The sequence below is a fragment of the Pinus tabuliformis genome, chromosome 4_1 (genome assembly GCF_031772625.1).
Source record: "Pinus tabuliformis cultivar Carrire ecotype Pingquan chromosome 4_1, CPIR1, whole genome shotgun sequence".
In the NCBI taxonomy this organism is placed as follows: Eukaryota; Viridiplantae; Streptophyta; class Pinopsida; order Pinales; family Pinaceae; genus Pinus; species Pinus tabuliformis.
Window position 1 is genome coordinate 450,334,173 of NC_142303.1, and position 17,409 is coordinate 450,351,581.

A 17,409-nucleotide genomic window follows, 5' to 3' on the forward strand; every position below is an offset into this window, starting at 1 on the left:
TACTCCGATATCTTGAATTGAATGGTTGCTCTCATGGATCATGGGAATGCTTCCTGTAACTTGTGAACCATTAGGGAGGAAATTCTGTTGGTCGACGATCGTAATCCCTCCTTCAAACGGGAATGCGATCTTCCTAAAATAAGTCGACACGACAGCTGCCATGGCATAAATCCATGGTCTACCCAGTAGGATGTTGTAGTCAAGATTTCCATCAATGACTTCTACATCAATTTCTACTGTTTTTCCTCCTAGTTCAACTTTCAAGTCATTAAGGATACCGTAAGGGGTATAAGTCCTTCCGTCGAAAGCTTTTAATGTTGTCGATGATCGAGACAAGGTTGGAGATCCTAAAGTTTTCCAGCAGCTCATCGACATAATACATGTCGATGCCCCCTCATCAATTATCGTTCTGTGAACAGTTTTGTTGAGGGCTTTCACTTGAATAAGGAAAGCTAATTGAGTCGGTAACTGAGGATCATATCCCTTGTGATCAAAGGACACCAGATTTGAATCCTTAGGATCTACTCCACCAATTGCTGATAACAATGCCTGCCTTTGGGTTGGACAATTTTGCAGCACTTCAAGGGTCGACATAGCGGATGGCGATTGGGCCAAATCTTCCACTATATTATAATGCTGCGCCGCTCTGGCGCGAGGATTAAATGTCGACTTATGTACTACACCTTTTGGCGGTTTTATTGTTAATTCAGGGATGGTGGGTGTGACTTCTGTCGAAGTTGTTGTCGAACTACTCGGTTGATCTTTACCTTTTTCGTTCGACACCTGAGGATTTCCATAATCTTTGTTCCTTGTCGAAATCAAAGCATCATTCTGCTGTTTCGAAACCGACAACATAAGGACTTGCGACGGGGAAGCATTTCCACTATCAACCAGATTTTGACCTGGGTTGGGAAATGGATCAGTTAACACAGCTGAGGTTTGGGAACTTTTAAAGAATCTCTTTAACTCAGCTTTGAATGGGCAATTCTTTGTGTTATGATCCTTATCATCACATATTAGACATGGATAATTTTGTTTCCCTTTGCCAGGAGGGTTTGAAGAATATTTTCCAGGGGATGGCTCACCCTGTTTCTTCTTCTTCCCTTTGTTTTGTTTCTTCTTGCTCCCTGGTTGATTGGTTTCTTTGCCTTTATCTTCCGATACGGCATTTACTTCTGAAGCAAGAATATCTGCTTTTGCATTTCGATCCGAATTCTTACGGGCTTTCTTTTCGGAAGCCTTTATCGATTTCGTGTTTGCGGTGCCAATCACGCCATCACCGGCATGAGAGTCACTATTTGATTTAGGAGGGGGAGGAATTGAAAATTCCGGTCTAGGGGCGTCAGGTATTTTGTCATAGAGTGTGCCGGACTGGGTATACACCAAGTCCAAATACTGTGCACGAGCAATAACTTGCTCCTCTGTCACGACTCCCCCCTTGGCCACATCTTCCGTAATAGCCGGAAGTAACGACTTTATAAACCATTCAGCTAACAGTTGATCGGGAACATATGTTTTCACCATCCTACGACGACGACGCCACTCATGTATATGATCAGATATATGGGTAGCAGTTGTCTATTTGAAGTTGGTTAATATTTCTGTTCCCGTTTCATACCTTATCGGTAATTGAAAGTGGGTTAAGAAAGTCGTGGCTAGGGAACTAAAATTGTCGAAAGAGGCTCTTGGCAATTCAATATACCATTTAGCCGCTGGACCTGTCAATGTCCTCTGAAAAAGGCGAAGTCTTATCGAATCGTCGTTAAGGGTGTTCGATGAACACCACAGATGAAAGGTCATCACGTGATTCGACGGGTCTTCACCTGGATTTCCATTGAATTTAGGAATGTCAGATGGAAGTTTATGAGGAATCGCTGGCCACCAAGGGGCATAAGCAATCGGATCGTTCGTTAACCGATGTAAATCAGGTAACTCTAAAGTTGCCACGAATGGTAACTGTTGATTCAGGTTAGGCGAAGCGTAACCAGGGTACGATGGAATCGCTTGAGCAGTGGGTCTTTGCATACCAGCATAATGTAATTGATGTTGGTATGATTGATACGGTTGGTGGACCTGACCACTGTAAAGTGGTTGGTTTTGACCGTTTTGGATATACGGTTGTCCACTATTCGCAAAGATCTGCTGCTCAGAACCTTGGTATACTTGCTGGAACTGCGGTTGTTGGTATTGTACAAGCCATGGTTGTGACGCCACGTTCTGTTGCGCCATGCTAGCCATTGGACCAAGGTGTGGGGTAATTGTACCCGTTTGTACTTGTGTCGCCCCACCAGTTGGCGATTGTGGTTGTGACCCATGGTCAAGTGACTGTTGCATTACAACCTGAGAAATCTGAGGTTGACATGTAACAGGTATCGCTTGAACTTGAGACACAGTTACAATAGCCGGTGTGGTTGGGATATTTGTCACAGGTACACACTGTTGCATAGAATATACAATCCTTGGTTGTTGAGGTAGCATAGGTACCCAACTACTTGATGCAATTCCAGTATAACCTGAATACTGTTGAGAACTGCCATATGGATATCCTCCCGGAGGAGGTAATGAAAGGGCATACTGCCCCCCATATGGTAGCAATCCGGAACTCAGAGGGATTGTTAGTCCTTGAGGACTAGATGGCCCAAACTGACCTCCATGAGGATCAATCTGTCTAGTTTCAACATAAGAATTACCGGGTATTACTCCGGATGAACAAACTGGAACAGACCATACCGTCGAAATAGTCCCTTGGTGGACTCCTTCTAGCTGTTGAGAGCTAGTTGGGACAGCTGGTATGCCGGCAAACATTGTCGGAGTGACGGCAAGAGCTTCTGCTGTCGCTGTGTCATTTGACACAGTCCTAGATGATGACGGTTGTTCAGACATTTTAAGTCTATCCAATAGATTGCCTAGCGATTCTACAGGAACTTCCACTTGTGGTGGATTAACTTCTGATGAAGGAAATAGAGTGACCCCGACTCCAAAATGAGTTGGAGTACTTGCTTGCGGATCCTCTGCAATTTCCTCTATCGCAATCAAACCCGGTGGAAGAGGAAGACCGTCAGGTCCGTAAAATATTTATGGTGCCGAAGAAGTGGTTGCTTCGACAGCGACAGTTGTTTGAGGAGCAAAACTCTCTGGACCGGTTACAGATGGAACTGGTTCAGTTACACAAGTGTTTGCCCCCAGACTAGGATCAGTATTACTGTCCTTCTGTGGCTGTTGAACTTCTTCTATAGAGGCAGGGTTTCCAGAAATGTTAGGAGTAACCGGAACCTCGGATGTAGTAGGAACACTTGTTCTAACTTTCAAAGGAGATTTTGACCCGGTTAAACGAGTTCGCTTTGCCCGTACTGTTTTCGATTCCGGGGACAAAGACGGTTGACTCGCAAGCCTCCGCGAACGACGGATTTTCAATTGACTTTCTTCCACGATTGCGGATTACTCGATCAACCAAAATATTAAAAGGGGAAATTTGTGTTTCCGAATTGAATGAATTTTATTAGACGCTTTTAGACACAACTTGCTTTTTCACTTTTTAAGAGTCGAGAAAAAGCTAAAGATGACTCTAGTCTCCTTCGATGTATTAACGAGCCCGAAGTGACAAATGCTCGGTTGGACTTTTTCAGTTATAGAGTTTGAAAAAGGCCAAAAGAAACTGCTCTGGAGATCTAGGCAGAGGGTGTGCCAAACCTTTCGCAAAACCACAGAATACGTTTTACGGTACGAGTGGTCGATCTTCGTGAATGCTGTGTTCACTGCATTGCGATCAGTAGGGCGGCCGACACGGTTTCCTATGGATAAAGGCTTTGATCCTATAGGGGTCTCCCAATATATACGCGACGGTACGTGGGAGCACAAGTCCGTATTAGTGCCACCGACTCTCAGGAGGAATCACCCACCTTCGTCGAGATCGACAGTCACTATGTTTAATGACGCCGGAACACGTCTCTAGCTTAGACCTCTAGATGTTTGCGTTATGTTTCAAAGCGTTATTAGGTTCATTCAATATATTTTAAGTTGATCTTTTTAAAGTTTGCCTTTCAAGGTTCACCACGAGATGTATTGATACAAATTCCTAAATGCAGTCTAAGATGAGAAGCAAGCTTTTCCAATCTTTTCGACTTATGAAAATCTTAACTACTGAGGGAAAGAGAGATAAAATCCTTTTCACACAGATCAAAGAGCACTCGCTAATGCACTTTTTCCCTAAATCAACATACAAACTTAATGCAAAATGCAAAAATGCAAGTATTTCTTTTCTCTTTCTTAGTGTTGATGAAATGCAAAAAGAAAGCTGTTGTATAACTTTGAATTCAATTTCAAGCGAAAGCAAACAAGTTTGTCCAAAATCGAAAGACACCTTACGATTTACTTGTTTCGACACTTAGAAATATATAAATTCAAACCATATAACGAAAGCAACAAACCCAATCAGCTATGAACAACAAATAAACTAACTCTTAAGATCAAAACGACACTTAATCACAGGTCTAGATCTAAGAGGTCAATGCAAGACTGGTTCACTTTTGTTATGGGAAACTGTAAATGACACAAGAAATACAAAAGAACAAATACAGTTTCTTTATACAACTGAGGCGGAATAATGACAAAGGAAGATGGTTTCAGATAGGCCCACTGACTGGCAACAAACAGCAAAAACAATAGTGAAAACAAGGCAAGACACAGCAGGAAACCTCAGTAACTCAAGCCAAGACTGGTCCAGCGCAGGTGTAACACTGCCTGTTTGACCTTCAGCGCAGGTAGCCCCTTCGGGAACTGCGCTGAAATGCAGACTGCCTTTGTACAGCCTGCAATGAAGAACGAGACTTTCGTCCGTCTTGGTTTCCGGGTCACAGATTGCTCAAAAATTCACAGTTTTTGCTCAAATCAGAAGCTATCAGTCAAGGACACACTAAGGGATGTAAAGGAGGATGAAAAGCTATCACTAAGAGCTTATTAGAGTCCTTGTGGATCAGCTCTTCAAATCATAAACTTGCCCAGAAACTGAGCTAGAGTAGCTGCCCTCTACTTTGTGTTTGATGGACTCAAACACAGTTCGATTCGGTACTCCCTTTGTTTATGAAATGAATAGCAAGAAACACAACAAACCAACAAGATACGCTCCCCAGTGGAGTCGCCAATTTGTTGGGGGGAAAAGTATCTAATGCAGAATGCCTCTATCCCACTCTGAAGGTGATAATACTCCAGCAACAACTGAATGCAAAGCTATTCAAAGTTTCTTCTTTATGAGATGAGGGAGGGAAGAAAAGGATGATCTACTAACCGTTATCTTGCGCTAATAGTCGATCCAGTCTTCACTCCTAGCCGCTTGCTCCTAGCTCCTTGCCTTTTCACCGGCCCAGCTACACACAGATCCTGTAAAAGCACAAGAAAAGGAAACTACAAGAAGCATACATCCATAATCGATTATAGGATTAGCATAAATCAAATATACAAGCATCCATTCATCATAAAGACACATGCATATAGAAGAACCTCAAATACTTTATTGATAATAGAAGTAAAGTTCTGAGAGAGTTACAACCACAATGGGCCCAATCCAGCAACACCTCCCAGCTGAAAGAAATCTCCTCTTCACCTCCTTCAAGCAAAACACCCAATAGCTCTATACACAAACCAACAACACTTCCTTACTTGCACAAAATTCTAGCCTCCTTAGACCTCATGAGAGAGCTCTATATATAGGAGATTTGGAGAAAGGATGAGTCATCTTGAGACTGGCCTGAAGCTGACTTGTGTCCTCTCCCACTTTAGTTAATCTTCAATTCTTGAGTCCACTTGGAGAATCTTGCTTCCACTTGGAGATCAAGACCTTCTTCATCATAGGGCGAATTCCCTGAACCAAGTGTCAGTTTGGAAGCTTCCTGGGCAGTTGACACCTTGCAGAATCACTGTGCGACTTGGCCAATCTCGCCCAGCGCAGGTAGCCTTCATTAGTTTTGACCTTCAGCGCAGGTACAAGGAGGAGCAGTTGACATTCAGCGCAGATGCTCAGTGGAGCAGCTGACATGATCCAGAAATAGCCTGTTTTTGAGTGTTTTTGGGTGGAGAACTGATTCTCAGTGCTGTGGTTTGCAGACCTTGTTCCTCTAAGGGTAAGAACAACATGTTTAGGGACTTTGGATCCCTCAGATTATTGACATTTCATGCTCCATGCTGTTAGGCACAAAAATGTCTATAACAATTCAACTCTCCATCATATATTGGTAAATCAAATTTAACATCTAGTTTAATCAAAGATGTCTTATTTTTATGCTTAGGGCTATTAGGAGGTGTGAGAAAGCTTTCTTCTTTCCCTTTGCCTTTTGAATGGTCATGTAGGAGAGATTATTCTTCTCCTTTATCTTGTTTGGAGCCTGATGAATCTTCATCTTTATGTTTTCTAAAGTCCTTATACATTTCCTCTACCATGAACTTTATGGCCAGGAAACTATCAATAGATTGAGGGTCTGGCCCCATAGAACCTTCCTCTGACATTATCTTCTGAGGATAGACTCTTCCTATTTCAATATTAGTTTCGACCAACTCTCCTTTTCCTGATTTGAGCTTTGATCTAGTTAGCATTAAACAGCTAAATCCAGCACAAGCTTGTCTAACCTTAACAGCCCAAAGCTCTGATACCACTTGATCTGAAAATTAGTTATGAGTGAACTTAGTTAATTAATGTAGGTATTACAGACTCATGTGCTGGTGTGTGCCTATGTTATTTTAGGCAACAGATCGATAAGATTGCGAAATATACAGGAAATTGGAAAGAAGTAAGAGAAACATAGCAAGCTGCATGAAAAAACACAACAATTTAATAAGGAGTTCACCCAATCCTCCTGGGGTACGTCTCCTGGTCCAGCTTTTAGTCGTGGTCTTCTGTATTGTGTCTTTAAGCATAGTTTTTAGAATGAGGAGCTCAATTTGAGTCTCCTAAAATAGATGATGCTTAGTAGGGTGGTTCTTGGATTCCCCAAGCCACTAGAGTGCACAGACTCCTCCTTACCAAGTCTTGACCTCAACTGGTCTTAATGGGATGAGTCCAATTTGGTACTAAATTCCCAACAGATATCCTCACAAGGATTGCTTGAACCTCTCAAGCCCTCTCAATTCCATTTTCTCAATGCTGCCTTAGTTCTACAGGTTAGCTCAACTTCTTTGTTCTCTGCTTCTTGCTTCACTCTCTGTTTTGTCTCACTGTCTCCTCTGCTCTTCTCATGGCTTAAAGCCAATTTGTCCCTTGACTATTCGCTTCCTCTTCTGTCTCTTCGGATTGCTTGCTGTTGTCTGCTTAGAATTCTCTGCTTCTACATCATCGCCACTGTGTAACGTTTTATAGGGAGGTGGCCACTTGTCCCCTCATGAACTAAGCACGAGCTCTTCCTCGAATCGTCATTATTTCGGTTACTTTGTGAAATGATGCATCTACCAACTCAGCGGTCAAATCAGAATTCAATCCTTTAAGTGTCGTAGCTTATTTCTCCCTCCAAACCTGGTCTCCCATTAGGTGCAACCTCTGCCATTAGATCTAGAGCCTCCAGATCCTATGGTTATCGCTTTTATCGCATGGGTGACTTGCTCAACTGTTAGCCCGCGATTGGAGCGGTTTTTCTCTCTCATCCGCCGGACACGCGTCATTCAACATATGGAATCGCTTGGTCCTCTGACAAACCTGCTTACCACTCGAAATGCCTTCCATATTCAACCGGTTTTGGAGTGCAAGACTCGCCTGTCAGTTTTAGCACTTTTCCCATGGTTTTCTAGTTTCCCTTGTGATCGCGTACTCGGGGTTTTTCCTTCTTGAGGGGTTTTTCCCAGCGATGCGCGAGGGGCTTTTCCTTCTCGAGGGGTTTTTGCCCAACGTCGTGCATCATAAATAGCCTCCGTTTCTAGGTTTGAGCTTCCCAACTGCCAGTTTTGCACCATGCGCAATCCCCATAGGCCAATGGTCAGCGCACTTTGACCGAAGGTCCTCGCTGCTCTACGCTGGCTACAAATTACCATTATATAAATGTTATTTCTGATAGCTTATTATTTACAAGATTTTGAAGTCTGTCATGATTTGAAACAGTCATAGAACTCTAATAATTTTCATGGATCCAATTCGGATCAACAATTTTCAAGGGGAAGCTGCTCAACCTGTAGCCGGACCAAGTTTGGTTGAGCAGCCTGTGAGGAGAATGGATCAACTGTGATCAATGGGTTGCCTTTGTGCAAGGAAAACACTAAAGCTTGAGTACTTGATGAAGCAAGACAAAGTGCTATGTAAGGTTGGTAGGGAGACTCCAAAATAGGCTAAGGTAAAATTTTGGAGGGTGGTTGTAGCCGCTACAACACTTGGCGACACACTAGTAGAACTCTAGCTCTCTTAATGGACTTTGTTCATGAAAAACAAGTCTAACACCTCCAGAAATATTGTGTAGTTTTAAGCTCATCTTAGTTTCACACTAACTTGATTGTAAGATGTAGCATCTGCCAAGCCCTTGGTCAATTGAAACACATTCCAAGCCAAGGAAACACAATTGTTTCGATTGGGGTTGAGGGGTATATAGGTGCATAAGCAATATAGTCGTCAAATTCTTAGTTTCATCTATGGTGTTGCTCCACTGCCAGCAGGCCTAGACAGTACCCCAGTGGAGTCACATAGGAATACAAGCATGGCTCTGCTACCACTGAGTCTGGTCAGTACCCCAACAGAGCTACTTGCATCACCTCCTTGCGTAGCAAGCCTTTCTCTTCTTTTGCCCTATTCATTTTTCATTTTTGAATATTTGAATTTTCATTTTTTCATTTTTCATTGTTCATAGTACTTATTCATTTTAGAGGTGGAAGAGGGATCCCAACTTATTGAGAGCAGAATAGGTTTTTCCAACAGAGAAGTAGTTAATCCTATCTTTGACATGGCTATTAAGGTTTCTCCCCTTACCTTACTCTACTTGACTAAGATGACAAGGGTTAACCCAAAAACAATCGACTAAAGAAGGTGACACTAGTTAGCGCATAAGAATTCTGTTTACACCAAGGTTCACTTCGAATTGTACGTATTTTCCTGCAACATATCATGGGCTAAAAGTAACAAACTCATCATATAGAGGCAAGATGATAGATAACCAAGTAGTGATAGATGTAGAAGCTCTCTTGTACTTTACCCATCTCGCTTCAAGAGTCATACATGGTTTCATGTAAAACTAACCTATGAACGAAACAAGCGAATGAACTAAAAATAAACAAAGCAAATCAAGAGTAGACGCAAAAATGAAAGCGAAGAAAGGAAACAAACAAGCAAGAAAACCAAGCACATAAGCAAACAAGCATGCAAGTAAACAACTAAAAGAATACACTACTCCTACTCCTACACTAACGGTACATGGGCCTGATCACGTGAAGTGATACTTCCAATGCAGCCATTGGCACATTGGTAGACACATGTTGGTGAAGGCTTGGTCTGCGAGCAACCCAGATGTGTGAACTAGTAAGCAAGAAAGATATAACAATAAAGACAACCACACTTCATGATTCAAAGTTCCCACAGGACATAAGTGAGTGCATGTGAATGATGGGTAGTCTGCAGACTTATCATGGTGCTATTTGACACTACGTGCAACTTTGAAGCATAAGCACACTCTTGACTATGACATGCAAGCAAATGAAAGAAACAAAGATAACTTATGTCGTGCACTAGTGCTTGCAATGTAAGACTCCTCCAATGCATGAGCAATGGGATCGTGTAGTTCGAGTGGAGGAATTAAAATCTGAGTGTTGGATTGATCTTGAGTGCATATAGATGAGTAATGAAGATCCTTAAGTGTTTGAACAATTTCCTGATTGGAAGTGAAACCAACCTCAAGACAGCGAGGGCCTGACATAACCATCAGCTCAGGCTGAAGTGCCTTAACGACCTTTGGGATTTCAACTTCATTGATAGATGGATCTTCGTAGACGAGTGGCTTAGACGGATTGACAATGAGTGAATCAACATTGTGATCAGATGATGAGGTGAAGAGCTCACGACAACCAAGATCAGAAAATTTAGGTTGTTGGTTGGCATCCTCATGGTTGGATGAATCACACAGACGGGTAGATGAAAAGTGAACAATCTCATCCTCTGTGTTTATGGAAAAGACAGATGAAGGATCAAAAGGATTTTCAACAAGTAACTTATCCTCTCTATTGTCGAATGATGGACTAACATCTGGTGAGTCCTGCGAGTGATCAACAATGGGTGCATTCGTGGATGAAGATACACATGCAAAATCATGGATGGCAGGTTCACCAAAGAGGTTAGGAAAGAACGGAGGGGACTCAGACAGAAGGGAGTCATCCTTTGTCGAGTGTTGATGTTCAAGCTCCCACTCATACTCTTCATGAATGAAAATGCATGTTGGTTTTGCAACACTAACTCCATTGGTGGGTTGTTCCTCGTTCACAACAAGTGGAGAGTCCGGAATGGATGAACACAAGACAATATCATCCAGAGGAACACCTGAGTGTGAAGACGGAGGTCGAAGAAAATAATTCATATGAGAACTTAAAGGTCTCAAAACCAAATCCACATGAAAATCGAGTGGAGTGATGTTGGGAGAGTGCGAAGGATGAATAGGTGTGTGAGCATGATACTCAACATCCCTGGGCAGTGGTGGAGTTGTTGAATGAGAGGGAGAGAGAGAGTCAATTGAGACAATGCCCTCTCCCACATGAGATTGCACAGTTCCATCATTGAAGAATGTTGAGTGAGGCTTGATATCAAGCTTCCTCTTGGGAGAGGCAGATTTCTTAAGGCAATACTTGAACCGGTCCCAAAGAAAAGAAAATTTCATCTCGCTCTTCGGCATTTGAAACTGCAAGTCACAGAAGCACTGCCAAAAATCAATAATAGATTCATGCAGAGCCCTTTGTTGTTGTAACATTTTCTGGTCAAGATAGTTTGGATCAAAATGATAGAATGTGTCTTCAATTAGATCACAGAAGTTCTCAAATGAGTGCACGGTGTTAGCCGGTAGTTTTAGCACCCAACGAAATGGAGATTCGTGAAGTGTGTATGCAAGCAACAAACTGACCTATTCATCAGAAAACTCATCTTCCTCATAAATCATGAAAAGAAAGTTATATAAGTTCTCAGGCCAGGCTACTTTGCCTTCACCATCATACGTGTGAGTGGACAAGATATTGAAAAGCTTCCCTGAGATGGAGACATATTCACTATTCAGAAAACACCTTGGGGGAAGAAGAGCACAAGACTCTGTGAAAGATATGCAAAGGTTCAAAACTTGATAAGAGGACACAACTTGTCATCAAAATCTCCTTCTAGCGCCGGAAGTGTTGACAGTGCTGGACATTCCAACATGTCAAGGGGATCTCCCCGGTAAGAAGTCCCAATTAGACCTCAGACTGTTTGGTGTAGGAGTCCCAATAGTGGGTCATAAGGTAATGCACTGACCACGATGTCACACGGAGGAAAGTAAGATAACTTTTTTAGTAGTAAGGGTGTGATTGATGTAGTGAGTCAAGGAAGGGGTATGAGAGGTTCCAACACTTCAAAAGGGGAAGGAGGTGAAGGTGAGTTCCAGGTTGAAAGGGATCAGTCCCAACTCGGCTAGGAACACACAACACAAAGGACATGCACAACTTCCGGCAGAGCAGTCCACTCGGATGTGGAAGTCACATCATATAAGTAAAGATAACATGTACAACACTCACGAATCATTCCGAGATGAGTGCGACAGTTGTTATCGCAATCTTCAAGTGAAAGGTCTATTTGATGTCTGACAGAGCAGTCGACATGGATGGTTACAATATTAACAAAATATGCACTACATTAACAATAAGATTCATATAATTGCATGTGAATCATTTCATACACAAGTATGTAAGTTTAACAACATATATCATTAAAGCAACCGGAGTAGTCCAACTACAATAACAACATATGCATGAAAATGTGTTGGATCTTATTATATAAATAACTATAAGTCACAATCATACAATACATCCACGTAAACTTGATAGCCCCAAAAATGGAATGTTATAGCCATATGCACCTTCTCCTCCAAAGAGATGTACTAGCTCCGTGCAGTGGAGAAGCCAAGGCGCGTTACAATACTGTCCAAGCCTTCTTCAAGATAGTCTTAGTAGAAGCTTGGCTGACCAAAATCCTATACAATGAGTTATGAGGGACTATTTATTGCAAAGGGTGGGGTGATCCTTGACATTCCCCTTTGTGACAGTTCAACTACCCTCATGACTCTTCACCTACTCTATGACTGTTACGTCCAACTATTAACACTTGACTTACACTTGACATGACTCAACATTACAATGCACATGTACTCATGTGAGACAACATGGCTTGAGAAACTCAAGCAAGACATCACTAACACTTGGTCTGGTGTGGTGAGACCAACTCTTTGACATGCTTGTGATGGTGAAGGTTGTGAGCTGATGCCAAGCTTGGTTGCCCGTGATGGTGTGCATGCACCTCATGGTGACATCTTGCTGAAGCAAACTCTTGTCTTCATTGCAAACTGTGCATTGGTTTGGTTCGTTCATCCAAATCATTTACTAATGTGTGCATGGTATTCTCAGGTGCCACTGAAACGAAAACACACTAATGCATAGTGTCCGTGCTGATCTTCAAGTGTGTGTTGGTCGTCATGCGTGTTAACTTGCTTGAAGTACATATTCAGCCCCAGTTGTACTTGCTTCCTGTCTTTGCCTTGGTGAGTGTGTTGAATGGGTTGGATTTCATGCGTGCATCAATGACCTGCATGTTGCTGAATCCCTTACATGTGATCAACAACACTGCTCACCATGTCTGCTCCGTGTCAGCTGCTGCAATGGGTCTTTAACTTGTACTAGTTCAGTTTCATTTCTGAGTGCATGTTGCGCCCACTACTATTCTTAATCCTGCTGCAACTCATTCGTCTGGCTGTGCAGCTTCATGTTCTTCCTTGAGTTGTTGCTTCGGCACATGTAACTCCTTCATCATTCCATTCTTTGTCTTCGCGAGACCTTCATGTCGCGACATCATCTCATAGCCTGAGTCTTTGAAGTTTCTTTCATTATCAGTTGATCTGCTTGATCTTGCAACTTTGTTTCACCTCTGTTTTTTCAACAGCCTTACTCTTTCATTCGATGCATTCATTTCATTCGCTACATTCAATATGATGCCTTCAACTATTGTCCATGATGCTGCTTGATATGATGTTTTTGCTTGATCTCCTTGTCTGCGGACAACTTGATGTCTTCGTGGGTAGGGATGTCCATGGACACTTGATCGACTGCATCCCCAAGTGTGCTCTGAATGGTGTCTTTGTCTCTTTTCTCCTAGAAACCATTGTACCTGTACTGATGAGAGGCAGATGAACACATGGGATACTTGAAGACATGGAAACACTCACGACAACCAATCTGTCAGTCGAAACCCAAATTGAACATGGGAACTGACTTGCAACATACCTGGGTGCATGATCATGAAGGTTGTGCAATTTCAGCTGGGAGGTCAGGAGACCGAATGCCAAGATTACATAAGGCACAGTCTGGGCTACTGGAAGTCTAAATGATTGCTGGAATTGTGCAATGCATAATCCAGTCTGGCTGTTGACTACTGGGATTGCGCAATGCACAATTCCAGCTAGGAAGGATTGCTAGCCTAGGGGAAGATTTGCGTAATTTCTTAGGTCAAGCAGCCACTATCCTCCAGAAATGCGCAAAACAGTCCTTGAGGTGAATGTTGGACAGGAATGCACAAATCTAGAGAGGAAGGTGAGCCTTCCTTTCAAATATTACGCAATGCAGCCTTAGTGAAGGAAGAGCCTGAGCCAAGTTTTGCCCGACTCACTGACAGGCAACTGAATGCAGGGCAACACTAAGTTATAGCAGAAGTGATTATCAGTGCATGCAGAAAATGAATGAAAGATTCATCAAACAGATCAACATGCATGTGGGTGAGGTGGTTCGCCGGTTAGGCGAATGCCCGTGCAAAACAATGTCGTGCATGCAACAACAACAATATAGCAATGAAAACTGAAACAGAGCTATGACAAGATAGCATACATGTAAACGACAACAAGCATTCAAAGAAATCAAGTAAAAAATACTCCCACAAGCAAAAACATGAAAATCGATAGAAATGCAGCACAAGACATGGGAAGCGGGCTTACCCCAAAACAGTTGAGTTGAATGTGCTGACTACTCCCAGATGTGATGTGGAATGTTAGAGATGCAAGGTTGATGTGAGGAATGAGCTCTATAGTGTCCGGTTGATGAATTTTGATAACATTGAGGTTGTGGCGCGCATGCCACGAATCTGGGAAAAGTGACACTTGGTGGGAGGTTTCGGAATTTCTCCTCGCATGTAACCTCTAGCTGGTGAACATTGATACCTAAACAAAGGGATGCCTTTGCATGCAAACTTGGGAGAAGAAGCCCATGCATGCAAGTATTTTTTGCTCAGTCCTAGAGGAAATTGGTCAACTCAGCTGCACATGCAAGAGACTGCTCAAGTGCCGGAGAAAATTGCCCATTTTTGGCCGGGAGCTGGGTTGGCTGCCTAGAATATTTGCACAATTTCTGGGCAGAGAAGCTGACTGCTACACAAATTTGCGCAAATCCTGCGCTGAACAACCTGCTGCTGGGAAAATGTGCACAAATCCTGCTGGGAGGGTTGGCCAGCAGGATTGCACAACCCTGGAGCCCAACAGACTATCAAAGAGGATTGCGTAATTCCTAGAGGGAAGGCTGCTTTCCCTCGAGAAATGCTTAATTTTCAAGGGGAAGCTGCTTAGCCTACAACTGGACCAAGTTTGGGTGAGAAACATGTGAGGAGAATGGATCCACTGTGATCGATAGGCTACCCTTGTGCGAGGAAAACCTTGAGGCTTGAGTACTTGATGAAGCAAGATAATGTGTTGTGTAAGGTTGGTAGGGAGGCTCTAAAACAGGCTAAGGAAAAATTTTGTAGGGTGGTTGTAGCCACTACAACATGACTTCAGAAGCTCGATCGGGCACTTAAATTTCAGATTTAGATACTTTGATAGAGGATTTCGTAACCCTCGATCGATCTGTTAAGCTTGATCGAGCCCCTATAATTTTTTTTGAATCCCATAATTTAAATTTAAGAATCATAAATATTAAAAATTTAATACATCAATAATTTAACCAAGTTGATATCATATTATTTTACTAAAAATGAAAATTCAACTAGATCTCGGTTATGAAGAACATTAGAATTTTTTTATATTATTGCATCGAGATGCACATTGTACAACCTAGTATGGGGGTAATGTGTAGGTATGTATGTTCATGCTCAAAATATGCCTTATCATATACCTTGAGTTTGAATAGATTATAAATTTACCTTCCACAAAAGTTTCACCACATTTTAAAATTCCAAACTTTATTATAATTTTTGTTATGATGTCATTTGGATACCTTATTAAACTTAATATTAATATAAACATGTTATTATTTTATTAAATTAAATTATGAAATATGATATTATCGTTAAATTCTTTGATATTAACATATAAATAATGTTAATAATATTAAATTTATTAATTTTGGATTAATATCATACTAACTTTAATATAATATAAAATTTTCTATATTATAATATATATTATCACATCCACATAATAAATGTTGTTGATATACCTCATAGGAGTCAACAAAAGAGTCATTAACACAAAAAGAGTCATACAAAATAACTCAATGTGTTCATTTTATTTAACCTACCTTTTTTATAAATCTAGAATAATAAAATATAATATTTTTAAAATCCCGAAGTAATCATAACGTGAAGCTACCTAAAGAAATAAAACCTAAACAGTTTCAATTGGGAGATATGAAGCATTTTATGTATCTCTGATGGAGGTAGTTGGAACATTAATATTTTGGAAAATTTTAAATAATATTTCCATGGAATTTTTTAATTTTTCCTCCACGTGAATTGACACAACACATTTGAAATCTTGCATTTTAAATATGGATTATATAAAAAAATTAAATTGTTGTACTAGATCAAAAAAAAAGTATTTAAACATAATATTTTAATTGTCAAATTATTTTAAAATTTTTGAAATACAAAGGAGAGGGGGGGGGGGGGACACAGAGATGGAGACACGAAGAGGAGGAGAGAGTGGAGGAGAAAGAGAGGGAGCTTGAGAGATGGAGAGAAGGGGGAGTGAGAATGAGAGAGGGTGTAGATATTCAATAGGGTTGCAAGGCGAGAGAGAGAGAGAGAGAGAGAGAGAGAGAGATAAGAAGAAAGACATATAGAGAGATAAAGGTGGAGAAAGAGAGGGAGGGAGTGAAAAGGAATATGGAGAGAGAGGGAGAGAGGAGAGTAGGAGGGAAGAGATATAGAAGGGGAGACAAAGGGAGAGAAGGGGAAGAGAGAGAGAGAGAGAGAGAGAGAGAGAGAGGGAGAGAGAGAGAAGGGGGGAAGAGGGAGAGAGAGAGAGAGAGAGAGAGAGAGAGAGAGAGAGAGGAAGAGGGAGGGAGATATAGAGAGATATGTCGAAACAATGTGTATTTTTGTTGGGTGAGATAAAGGGATGAAGAAGGAGAGACAAAGGGAGATAGAGATACAGATGGAAGGGGGAGAGAGGGAAGAAGAGAGAGATAGAGGGAGGGAGGTAGATATATATATATATATATATATATATATATATATATATATATATATATATATATATATATATATATAGATAGATATATATAGATATATATATATATAGAGATATAGATAGATATATATATGAAGGGAGAGAGCATGTGTGTTTCGGGGATGAGATAGAGAGACAAAGAAGGATAGATGTAGGGAGATATCGATATAGATGGAGGGGGTAGAGAAAGGAAAGATTTTTTTTTGCACTAGATGCATTGATTTAAGTGTATACATGTTGAATTCTAATCATATTTGATTTCTTGCATTAGATGCATTGATTTCTGTATAGATGCTGATTTCTAATCTATTTCATTGCTTGCATTAGATGCATTAATTTGATTAAATATTTTAATTACTAATATTGTTTGATTGAGCTTGCATTAGATGGATTGATTTTAGTGTAGATGTTGATTTCTAATCCTATTTGATTGTTAGCACTAGATACATTGATTTCAATGTAGATGTTGATTTATAATCTTATTTGATTGTTTGCAGCATTAGATGCATTTATTTAAGTGTAGATGTTGATTTCTAATGTTATTTGATTGCTTGCATTAGATGCATTGATTTTAGTGTAGATGTTAATTTCTCATCCTATTTTATTGCTTGCATTAGAAGAATTCATTTCAGTGAAGTTGTTGATTTCTAGTTTGATGTAATTAGATGTATGGTGTACATTAATTTCAAGGTAATTAGTTTAACATTATGCATTGATTGCAATGTAAGCACAAAAAAAT